Here is an 11028-nt window from a genome sequence, read left to right as displayed (position 1 = left end):
AAGACAAAGTTATCAAACTGTGTGAAACCAATACAGCAACATTTCCAAGCTGATAAGTCTGATAAGTGGAGAAGTTGTAGATGGGCTCATTTAAAAAAAAAAAAAAAAAAAAAAAAAAAGACATTTTTGTGGGGAGGAAACAATAGCCTGAAAAAAGTAGTTTACGTGCAGATGGGGTTATTCCATTCCATTCCCCAAGGCAGGAACTTTGCTGGGGTAATGGTCATGTCCTAAAAGCACTTGCTTGCTTTTTTAAGTAGCTACACAATCTATTCTGTTAGCAATATAATTAAAGATAACAGAATTCAGCATCATAGAAAGAAAAGAAAAAGCAAGCCAAGGGAGTTGCAGCCTCAGTGGAAAATCCTGTTTTGGGAACTTTTCAAGGATGTAAAACATCGTCTTGAATTGTTTACTTTTATGGGTAGGAAGTAAAAAAGAAGTGAAGTAAGAGTGGAAATGGCATTCTTACCACAGTTGGAAGGTCGCAGTAAAACCGATACAACTCAACATTGCAAACTCATTTTTAAAACTGATTTTGGTTGTGGTTTTTTTTTTTTTTTTTTACAGTGGCTAAGGTTTGTTATTTTGGTCACAAAAAGACAGAAACGTGGAAACTCTATTTGTTATCAAGAAAAATCATGGTTTGAACATGAAAAAATATGGATCGTGTGTGCAGAGGCTCGCGTCTGCCTTTGGATATAAATACTCACTCACATTGATTTCCCTGTGTCTGAAGACAGCCTATAGCACTCAAGGATATCAAAATTCCATTTTATTACATATTTAGATACATCGTATTTCTGACTCTGCTGGTTTTGCTCCCAAAGTTCATTTTTCCTTGTTCTTGCTGTAAAATACAGCAAATCCTGGAAGCGGAGGGAAATGATACAGAATTTGGAGCACATGTAGATTCAGATGTTCAGTTCGACTGTCTTAGTTCATCTCCTGTTTTTGCTTTAAACACCCCTTCCTCTTCCCCTTCCCCAGGACTCATTTCTCCCTTGTCTTTACATTGATGACAAAACAGCCTTAAACCATTTCTGTGTTTCTTTTGGGCTCCCAATGGCCACCACAACACCTCCATCTAAAAAAACACTGAGTCGCCAGCCCCATTTTCTGCAATTTGGAAGTTTCAAGGCAGCCCAATGCTGAAGGCAAGCCCACGCTGGCTGGTTGTGCTCATGAGGGAAGTACACGCCAAGTGTGGTCCTGATCCAAGGCTCCTTGAAATATTGGGAGGTTTTTGTAGTGATAGGACAAGGGGTAATGACTTCAAACTGGAAGAAGGTAGATTTAGATTAGATGTCAGGAAGAAATTTTTCATTATGAGGGTGGTGAGGAACAGATTGCCCAGAAAAGTTGTGGATGGAGGTGTTTAAGACCAGGCTGGATGGGGCCTTGAGCAACCTGGTCTAGTGGGACATGTCCCTGCCCGTGGCAGGGAGGTTGGAACTGGATGATCTTTAAGGTCCCTTCCAACCTAAACCATTCTGTGATTCTCCTGCATTCCTCAGGGCAGGCTGCACACAGGTGAGCGCTGGTGGAACAGAATTTTGGATGCCAACACCTTCAGGATTCAGTTATTCCAGGTTTCCAGCAATTCTCTAATGAAAGGGAATGAGAGGGGACTCAGGCTCGGTGTGCATTTATAGAAGCAGTATTAATTTGGCAATATTACCAATAAATAAACAGCCCCTAAAGAGTGAGATCGCATTGCCCCACCACCCAGCTCCCCCAAAAAGCTGGGGAGAACCCTCTGATTTTGTCCTGCTTACTCCCTCGCTTTTCTTTTCCCCAAGCAGCGGGGATAGCTGAAGAAGCCTGTCATCGTTTTTTGCTGTTTCTAATAAACACATATGGTGATGCATATAACAAGAACAACAGCGAGTCGCTATTGTTCATTGCACGGCCATATGTGGGCTGTCCAGCAGCTCGGCAGCTGCATCGTGAGCGCTCAGGAATGTTGATAGCCCAGAGAGAAAGGAATGATTTTTAAGGGCTCTGAGCCTCACAAATAGTGCGTCTGCTTTACATACTGCTGTTGCTAAAACAACTTCTGCCCGTGCTGTGCCAAAAGCATAGATGCGGCGTTAGTCACCGCAGAAGTTTATAAGGTGATTAAATTGTTAGCAATTGCAATGCAGAGGCTGAGAAATTAGCTGGGACCATGTTGAAGGGAGCTTTTGCAAAGCAAAAAAAAACCCCAAATAAATATATTTTTAGATATAGAAATAGTGTGTGTGTGTGTATACATATATATGCATCTGTATGTGTGTGTATAAACATACGGTTAGTACTTTTTTTTCTTCAACATCAGAAACTCAGGCACTTGCACATCTAGTACTTCACATAATAAAAACTTTGACCCCGACACTAATCCATATTTATTTTATCCCGTTGTGCAAGGTTGAAAGGCATGCGATTTACCAATAGTTTGTTCTCCGTTAGCTACGTTTCCCTCTGGCCTCGTACGGCTCTGCTTGGGCTGGATGGTGCATACTTGAGTGATGCAGAGGCAGCCCAAACGCGATGGTTGGGATGCCTTGCGTACATCTGTGTTTCTAACACTCTTCTTTTCCTGATGCCATATTTACCCAGCAACCTGGTGGAAAACGAACAGCCCATCTGTACATCTTCATTTTTCCATCAGTGTGTTTGGGGGGGAGAGAGAGAGAGACTGATTCAGGGAAAAGAGAAAGAAAACTTAAAAGCAGGCAACACTTTTTTCAAATTTGGACAAACGCAGGCAGGGAACCATATCTTTATTTGAGCACTTGAATAATTTAACTGATGTTGTGTGTGTGTGAGAGGCTGAGTACCTACTGTAAATAAGAAGAGAGAGAGAAAATTGTAAGGGATCCAAAAATCAACTACTTGCATATGTCTCCGAGCATGGCTTTTAGAAGTCTGATTTAAATATCAAAGTGTGAATGGTTTTGGTCAGTGCTTCTAACGCATGGCGGGAAGTCCTCGGTCTTGTATTTCTTTTGCACACCCCTCACACACCATCTTTGTGGCACACAGATTACCTGTAAAATGGGACATGATTGGAGTAACCTATAAATCCCCAGGAAGAACCGCATCCAGGCATTCACAGAAACCGTAGACCAGCTCAGACTGCCAAAATCCACAACCGGTTTTGCCTGGTAAACGAAACCACAAACATTTGCACGCTCAGATATCCTAACAAAAAGTAAATATTCTGCATGACGTACTTTTCAATATTGCACACAGTAGCACAAAAAAAAACAGGAAAAAAGAATTTAACTTCTATTTACTCCATCTTAGGCTGTTCTTTCCAACGGGTAAAGCCAACATGTGCACACCGACTCTCCTTGAAATAACGAAGGGCCATATTTTTTCCCCCTGACAGATGAACACGGCTCTCGGTTCCTCCTGGGAGCAGTGGCAGGACTTCAAAAAACCCCGCGCCAAGGCCTAATTTTCAGAGGTCTCCAGCATCCCCCAGTTCCTGTTGACTTGTAAGTGACTTGCAGCTTGAGGTTTTGCTCGTTCCTCAGCTGAATCTTTCAAAACTCGTGATTTCTCAGCATGAGTCAGTGTTTTATGTAACCCCAGCTTGCATTCCTCCAAACCCCTCCTGAGCTCAGAACGCTCCAACAGCCAACCTCAAATTCTTCATCCTCGCAGCTGACAACTTTGGTCCTCTGTCAGCAGCACGACAAGCTCCTTGTGCTGCTCCTGGGGGGTTTTGGGGCCCCGATGTGGCTCTCCGAGTGCGTGGACTGAGGCTGGAGGAAAGCTGGGCTGGAGGGGGGAAGCTCCACTCCACAACGGGCAAGATGTTGGGCTTTCCCGCATCAGAAATGCTGGTTGCCACTTTTGTCCAGCTGGTTGGGGTTTTTCTTTTCCTTGCAGCAGCATCAGTGTTATCCATGCCCTTACCAGAAAACCCCACAGTTTTCATGTAAAAGTGATAGGTAGGGAGGACACTGATGTGGTGGATCCCACTCACCATTGGTCCTCTGTAGGCGCCTCGGATGGTAGATTCATTTTCCACCCCCAGCACCCTGCTTCACCCTGAAGGCAGCATCCAGAAGCGGGGTTTTATGTGTGGCCGTTTGTACCCCAGCCTGGCTCTGCTTGCTGTTTGAAACATAGCCAAGGCATCCAAGTCAATGAAACAAGTAGCTCAAAAGCACATTTTGGGGTATTTTTCCAGGTATTTTTGGCCTCTTTTTGTACAAATGGCTGATGGCTTGTCAGATGAGATGAGTAGCTCAAATTTAGGCCCTAGAAAGAAAGACAGAAAAAAAAGATTTAAAAAACCCAATTGAACAATTTTCTAAAATAAATGCTATTCTTTTGTCTTACCGTCTTTAATCCTTTGCATGTAAGCGAGTACAAATATATGCACTCAAAGGCACAACTACCTCCTGATGATAAAGCAGTCCCACGCAAGAAACGCTTTACACTGTTCAGAGAAACCAGTCAGGAACGTGAAGATGAAGCGAAGGGAAAGGTGTGCCAGTCCGCTCCACTAACCTACTTAGATGCAGCGCGGTAACAGCAGAATAACCTGCCATCTGATACTCCGGATGCTGGGACCGTGTGGTGGCACCGTGCAGACCTCGGGTGTGGAAACCGTCTCCTAGCAAGATTTCTTGTCCTCGTTAGTGCACAAATTTGAAATGTGTATCTGTAGGGTCACGGCCAGGTTTCATAATTGTAGTGATTGTGTAGAATGTGAGGAACACGCACCACAATGCTGGGATTTGTTCTCTTCTTCCTCGTCCACCCAACAAACCAGCACCTTTCCCAAGCTGAGGGTGTTGACACCTTCATTCCTCCAGGAAAGGGCTGTGTTGAAACACTTTTTTTCCCCCAGCTGTATCAGTTTTCCTTCTAAAAGGTGTAACCTCGCCACACGTGGGTGCCTGGTCTGTACTGATACGTAACATTTCAGTGCTGACCGCCTACCTCCTGCTTGGGCAGGAGCTAACAGGTTGGCCATAGTTTTTCCTGAAGAATTTGGGCAAAATCCTTTTACAGCTTGCTTTGCCGATGGCCTGCTTTTGCCTTTTTTTTTTTTTTTCCTCACTGCAGACCTCAAAAGCAATCCCCTCAGTCGTGGTTATATATATTTCACTGGAAGTGAAAGAGAACAAAACAAATAAAAACACAACGAGGATCTTTCTTTCTCCACGTTGGTACTTTCTTCAGGCTTTCTACCAAGGATTTCCAACGGCATTTGTCGTCGTGTGGTAAGGGCTCTGAATGAATTTATTGATGGTAGCTGGAAAAAAAATGGAAAAAATGAATGAAATCCCTTGAGATAGAAGCTATGTCATGAACTTCCCCAAGTTATTTGCAAATGTTTCTGCCAGTTTCAATAAATCCCTCAAATTTCAGGATAGGCTACATTAATTACAGGATGGCATTATGTATTTAAAGGTTGCTGAAAGTTATATCTGCGATCAGTCATGTTCAAACTGCATGTTCACGTGAAATATTTGTTATTTTAATACGTAGGCATGCACACGAGCAGCGATAGCGTCCATGATGTTTTAATAGGCTTTTTATTAGTTCGTACTCTCCTTGTAATCTTGTTTTACAGTATGTGTGCTCAATGTGTTTGTGTCTATGCTCTTCATGCACACATCGCAGGATGCCAAAACATCCTTCTGCTTCCTTGTTTCCAACCACTTAGTCAGGCACTTGAAAGCTTTCCAAATCTTGTTAAAAACCAGAAATAGCGCTATCACTTCTTCTTGTCGGCATGCACAGAAGAGATGGAGATGGTGGTGGATGGAGAGGGCATCTTCATGGGTAAGCTCAGAAGAGCCTTAGTGCCACGATGCCCAGACCTGATCTGGGACTTCCCACTGCCTCGCTGTGGAAAGTCGGGGGTTTGGTTCACTTGCTGGATGGAAAAAAGTCAGTGCAAAGGTGCTCCTTGTATATTACCTCCAGTTTAAAAATGTTATGAACCAAAAGTTCCCTGGCCAAAAATCACAGGGTATTTGTTTAATTATTTATTTTTACATACATATATATACATATAAAAAATTATTAGTATTAAATAGGTAATATATATTATATAAATAATAATAAATAAATAATATCATTAAAATAATAGATGCAAAATAAATATAAAATAAAATAATAAATAATTTATATATTTTTTATATATGTATATAATCTTAGTTATATTTAAATTTTTAACTACACTTTTTTTCCCAGGAAAATCTGAAGTAACATTTAAACAGAGGTGGTATTTTTTCTGAGTAAAATAGATTTAAAAATCAACTTTATTTTATTCACTATTTTTTCTGAAACTAAACTAAGCAGGCCGCCTCAACCTAGATTCAATAAATGCTTCGAAAGTGTGTTTCTGGTGAATTAAAAATCGCTCCTGAGACCATTTGAAGTGTTTCAGTCGTGTGAGGTCTGGCTGGTTAACACTGGGATCACGTAATACGGATGGTCCTGGTTTCTCCAGAACATGTGCTTACTGCTTGTACCTCTTTTTTCTGCTTAGACTTGATGTTTTCTGGTGTATATCTCTTAGGCAAGGAAGCATCAATTTTGGCTGATGCCTGGAAGCTGTGCTGTAAGAAAAAAAAGAGCAGTATTAATGAGTATTAATTAACTGGACGCTCACAACCGGAGGGAGCAGCGGAGGGTATTTTCCTTTGGTTGTTCTTGCAGATGTATATTCTCTGATGTCTACAGATGGTGGAGCGCATCCCATTGTCATCATGGGAGTCAACCATGGTTGCCTTGGTTCCCTGTCTCCATGAGGTGGGAACATCAGTCCAGTTTGACTGCAGCCGCTCAATGGGTTTAAAAGCATGTGTTGCCGCAGGCGTGTGCCCACACACCCGTACATCCACGCAGAGCATGGTGAGAAGCCAGCCCCTATAGCCTTAAGAAACCCAGATAAAAATAATGTTGCCATAGGGAGCTTCTGCTGTGCGTGAGTAAGATGACTGCAAGGCTCCCACTGCCTCCTGAGAGGGGTCGGGATTTCAGATTCAATTAAGGAACTTGCCACAGAGTCGTGACACAGCCATTGCTGGCTGTCTACACTACAGCCCACATTTGGTCATGGTCAGCAAAAAAGCTGGTCAAATAACATTTAGCAGGTTGTTTACTTGGCATATCCCCCACAATCTGAACAATGTATTTTACAGGGTATTTTTTTGCCCAGATGACAAGCTAGATGCAGGGCTTACTAATATAATTATCAAAATTTGACGGGTCTCAAGTGCCAGGTTTCTCAGCGGAGCAGCATGTGTGGCCCCAACCAGCCACAGTACTGAGGAGCACATGGCCACATGCCGAGACTTCTGCTCATAGTATCTCCTAGCAGACATGGCCTCCATGGAACATCATGGCAGGTAAGATCTATCCAAGCCAAGTTGGGTGGCAGGAGTGCATCACCTCCTGGGCAGGGGGTTGATGGTGTGTCAGACCACAGAGCCTTCCACCCTGCTACCAGACTGGAGTAAAAGAGCCACTTCACGGGGAGAAAGAAGCAAGCGAGGAGCTCTTGCAGGATGGTCTGCCCTCCTAGAGATAGTGAGGTGAGGCTCTAGCCTTTGGGATGCAGAGATGGTGAGAAATAGTGGCATATTTTTTAATTTGTAGAGGGAATGACTGGCTTGATGTCATGGGTTGGGTCTTCTTGCTCCTCTAAAAGAAACGAACCTGCTTGCCTCAAGGCTGATGCACTCTTGGAAACTGAAATAAAATCACAGAATCATAGAATCGCCTGGGTTGGAAGGGACCTTTCAGATCATCTAGTCCAACCATCAACCTAACTCTGACAAAGACCATCATTAAGCCATTTTGCTAAGCAAATATATATGGTAATAATGATGGCAGGAGGGAAAAAATCTCTTTCGTAAGAAAACATGGTATGTAAATACACAACAGAGCTTCATTTCACCCATGAGAAGTTTGTGCAAGTGCAGAAAAGTCCAGGTTTTTCTCCTGCCCCCCCCCCAAAGAAACATAATCTAGAGTTTATATCGGTTGGTTTATGGGAGTTTATTGGAATATCCAACAGGGTTCATGTAGTGTGTCATAAGGTAAAGCCTGTTCATTGGTGATTTACAAGCAGTGTGTGCCGGTGTTACTGTAATTTATAGACCACAGATGGTCGGGGGTGCCCCTGCTGACTTGTAGCTGAATAAGAAGCTAAGCCCTGCGTGTCATCTGCTGCAGGTACCTCCAGCTCACTTCCCCAAATTAGCGCTGATCGAGACCTGCCTTCAAACCTGGAGGGTCCCGAGACCTCTGCCTTGCAAGCTGGGCCTGTGTCGGGAGGGGAGAGGCCACAAATGATTAAGGCTGGGGGGAAAAAAAAAACCAACCCCAAGCACAGCGGAATGGCAGCAAAGGAAAATTGCTTTTTACGATAATAACTTCCCTTCTCAAGGCTGGTACTTCACTTGATGGGTTTTTGTCACCTGTTAAATGGAGAAGGAAGAATGTCAATCCCTCCTTTCATACACCGGTCTAAGACAAACATCTCCTCTACAAAAATTTATATGTATTCATAAATCATCTCCCTTGTAACAATCTCTAAGGTAGATCCTATCTTTTTTGTCCTCATTTTCCTCTTTTAGGTAATCACTCTTTATATTTTACTACAACTTTCCTGCGTCAGGTTTACCTAAGTCCTTGCTTCTTTAAGCCTTATTAAATAATTGTCTTTTTATTCCAGCACCTCTTTCTGATCCCCCAGGAGTTTCTTCCTGGTGGATGCACGAGGCAGAGGGCAGACAGGGCTGACAGCACATCCCACCCAAATCTTCGGGAGATTTATTTTTTTTGGCGGGGGGGATCGGGCCCCTTTTCGCTTTTAATTTCTGGGGCTGACAAGGTTCCTCGCGTCGCCTCGTATTTCTCCCAGCCCTGGTTTTGTCTTGCCACGTGTGGCCTTGCCCTGCTGGCAGAAATACCGCGGTGGTCTCCGGCAGGATCCGGCAACCTTCGGAGAGACGTGCCGGATCCATGGGCGCCCAGTGCTCGTCTCGCCCGCCACAGCAAGGTCATGCATTTTAACAAGGTGCCGCCAATCCCCTTTTCAAAGGGCATTGATTATGTTTTGTTAAAATGGGCTTTGAACTTGGCTGACCCTTCACCAGTAGGACATTTCAGGGTGGGTTTTTTCCTGCCTGGACCACACTTGACACCTGTTGGATAAATACAGCTGCAAATGCCACTGCCAGAACCCCACGTCCCAGCTCAAAGCTAAGGGGCTGGATTTTTTTCTCGAGAGTAAAGACCTCGGAGAATTTGGTGGCTTCTTTAGTTAATAAAAAGAAAAAAATACAACTTTGTTATTTCTTATCAAGATGGGGAAAAAAAAAAACCCACCCTATAGACAAAAGAAGCAGAAGGAGAGCTGTAATGGAAATAAAATTGACAGCCTCTCAAAACTCAGGTGGCACTTTCCTTTTCCAGTTAATTACAGTTTTAATTACATGGCTTCTTGTGACTCCTTGATACCTAATAAACTAGACTCTGTGGGGCGGCAAAGTTGAGTTTTGCTTGAACTGCAGGTGTAAGGCTCAGCATGAAACATAAATCAACTTCTTAAACATGTTCCCAGGGTGTGTTCAGGCTTTTTCTTCCTATTTGCTTGTAAAAATCACATCTTTTCACCATTGTTGGGTAAAGAAAAAAAGAAAAAGGATTGCAGCTACAATGCAGTGAGTATTACCTTTGTGTCTTTGGATATAAAAATCCCCTTTTAGTAGGGAAAAAGGGTGCTTTTTTTTTTAACCTCAGATCTGGTAAATTTTAAAGGAGTGATGCATTAGCTGTATAGACCCTCTCGCATTATCATTTTTATAGTGGGGGTGCATAAGATGGAAGAGGAAGGTACATTAGCGGCATGACAGCGAGGGGAGACTGGGATGTGGAAAATAAGGAGACATTCAGCCCGTAAGAGCTGCCTCTTCTGAAGGTTCTGAAAACAGAGAGCACCTGTTTGTTCTTTGTGTGTTACGCCATGGAAATCTGTGCTCCAGTCAGGTTCAAGCCAGTGCCATATATACCCGCCGTGAGCGGGGTAACACCTGTTGCATGACCTGTTGCAGCAAAAAGCTGGAGGAAAATATGGTCAAGAAGTTCCCTTTGGTCTCAGTCCTAGGACATCTGATGGGGCCACGAGCCTACTGTCACGACCACACGTGGCGACAGTCAATGGGGATTTCAGTGGAAGATCGCCCTCTTCCCCAAACCAAACAAAATTATTTTAAAAAGAGGGAAGGGGAGGAGGGCAAGAGACAGGAGAGCTTCACAGATGGCCTTTGGATGTTGGTGCAAAACATGAGCAACAAAGTTCGTGTGTGGGACCTAAGTCTCCTTAACCTGTGAGACACAACCTTGGAAGGACTTTTTTTTAATGTTGTCTTAGTTGTATCCTCAGCTTGTGATTTGTCTGCTTGAGTACTGGTTGTATACGGGTGCAAAAAAAGTGTATTCATTACAAACGGAGAAGGAGAGCTCTGGGACAAACCCGCCTGGTTAGCAGCTTTCCATGCCCAGTAAGGGGAAGGTGGGAGAAATTGCCGTGTCCTGCTTGCCTTTCAACATGCATTTTTGGTTTCTAGGGTTTTCCCGTTGCTGATTACCTGAAGTAGTGCCATTGCGCTACTCCTTGGCTGGAGCAAGCGCGCTGAAAGCAGCTGAGGATCTTTCTTGCTCCTCCAAGAGCTTCATGCCCAGCCTCCCTGCTGCCCACCCCCCACCTCCCCCGTGGCCCATCCCAGCCTCGGGCTCTGTCTTGTGAACCTTGCTGACATCTTGCTGACGCCCACAGTGCTCAGAGCCACCTGAGACACGGTCAAAGGCATCTTCCTAAATAAAACTGCCATATGGCTTGGACAGAGCAGGCTGATTTCAACCTTAACTTCAATAGAAAGCTTCCCTGAAAGACAAGCTCCCTGTAGACTAGACTTGTCTGGCATCATTTCACCTTGATGTCCCATTGATGAGGGTGATTCCTGGTGGGTTTTGTAATTATTATAATTAATTATAATAACT

This window comes from Chroicocephalus ridibundus, chromosome 3, assembly GCF_963924245.1.
Source record: "Chroicocephalus ridibundus chromosome 3, bChrRid1.1, whole genome shotgun sequence".
NCBI classification, from domain to species: Eukaryota; Metazoa; Chordata; class Aves; order Charadriiformes; family Laridae; genus Chroicocephalus; species Chroicocephalus ridibundus.
The sequence above is the reverse complement of the archived record's forward strand: the minus strand, read 5'-3'. Positions refer to the sequence as shown.